This window comes from Nycticebus coucang, unplaced genomic scaffold (genome assembly GCF_027406575.1).
Source record: "Nycticebus coucang isolate mNycCou1 unplaced genomic scaffold, mNycCou1.pri scaffold_84, whole genome shotgun sequence".
In the NCBI taxonomy this organism is placed as follows: domain Eukaryota; kingdom Metazoa; phylum Chordata; class Mammalia; order Primates; family Lorisidae; genus Nycticebus; species Nycticebus coucang.
This window is the reverse complement of record NW_026515596.1, coordinates 78,825-80,488: the sequence shown is the minus strand read 5'-3', so window position 1 is coordinate 80,488 and position 1,664 is coordinate 78,825. Positions and strand designations below refer to the sequence as shown.

General features: G+C 41.5%; 1 pseudogene; it reads right to left on the bottom strand.

The window, feature by feature from the left end:
• Window positions 1–653: 653 nt before the first annotated feature.
• On the bottom strand, window positions 654–1,462 carry LOC128579601 (calcineurin subunit B type 1-like; annotated as a pseudogene).
• Window positions 1,463–1,664: the final 202 nt, after the last annotated feature.

Sequence of the window (1,664 nt, the reverse complement as noted above, 5' to 3'; positions counted from 1 at the left end):
TTCTGGCCTTTATGTATAAAATCACAACTGGTAACTTACACTTACTCAGGGACATTCAATAAATGCAATGGCTCCTAGTTGTAAAGTAACAGAATGAAGCAGCCATAAGCACTGTGCAGTTATCACGTGCACACAAGAACTAGCTCTTGGCAGTAGCGCTGAACTATACTTTCTCCTCAAGGAGAGGCATATTAAAAGCTGCTCAGCAGTGAGACGTAGTCCCTGGAAATATATTCTTAAGTATAAATAAAGTTACAGACTCCTTTGTTACCAAAATGTAATTAAGGTAAATAATAAGACATTAACAAATGCTTTGTCAATCTCTCAAAGGAGAAAGCACAGGAAAAGGAAAACAGCTGGCCTAACACCGGGCTCAAATTGTACAATCTCCTATCTATATATAAAACTGTGTGAAATAAAAACATAAACAAACAAACAAAAAAAAACTGTGTGAAATAAAAGTAAGCATGTTTTATGTTCTGCTTGACACTTTTACTCTATTTTGTTTCTGAATCAAAGTATATTAAAGCCAACCTACTACATACATAGAAAGCTACATATATCACATATAAATATTTACATATGTATATATACTTTGTTATAAAACATGAAGAAAAATGAATTAAAAACCCAACCCTTTCCCTTTCTCCACCACACTGATATGCTCTTTTCATGTTGCTGTTCTTCAGACTTTAAAGTGCTACACTGAGTTATTCAGAGAGTAAGAGTTCAATAACACTTGGTTGGCTTCATGAGGCTCATGTTGGAAAACGTGGCTTCAGAGAGAAAAATGCTTCCATTTGAATACACAGAGAGCATTGCTGGGCATCTTGAGCAGATCTTCAGAGATGGATAAGAAAGCAGAAGTGTTGGGTGGTACTCTTTAAAAAGAGCCACACATCTACCACCATCTTTTTGTGGATGTCTAGGCCACCTACAACAGCACAGAATTCTTCAAAGGATATTCTTCCATCTCCATCCTTATCTGCATTTATTATGGTTTTGTCTACGATTTGCTGTAACTGTGTATCTTTCAGATTGCTCCCCACCATCATCTTCAACACCTGGAAGAGTTCCCCATTGGAAATCTAGCCATCCTTATCCATGTCATAGATAGGAAAAGCAAACCTTAACTTCTGCTCCTTATCTCCTTTGACACTGAACTGAGAGACTCCCTCGATAAATTCTTTGAAATCTACTTCTCCATTCCCATCTGTGTCGAATCTATCTATTACTCACTGTACTAAAGAATTCTGTTGTAACTCAGGCAGAGATATGAACTCTTCCACACTCAAAGAACCAAAACTGTCCAAATCAAGCTTCTTAAATCTTTTTCCTAACGTTTTAATTTCATCTGTACCAAAGTTTGAGCACATTTCCAAAGGATGACTTGCCTCATTTCCCATTTTGCTCGGCGGGTCGGAGGCTCGCTGGAGTGGAGAAGTGTCGGCGCTGAGACGGGCTCCAGGCCAAGGAGGCCCAGCTGCGGCCCCGTGTCACCTGCGGGGAGGGGGTGGCGTTTCAGGAGGGGAGGAGGCGTTGCAGGGCCCACACGGCCTGGTGATTGGGCACGCGAGGGACCGGGCAGGGTGGGGTGGAAGAAATTAAGGTCGAGATTCACAGATGAGAGCGCGGGAGGAAGAGACGGCGACAGGGAGGAGAGG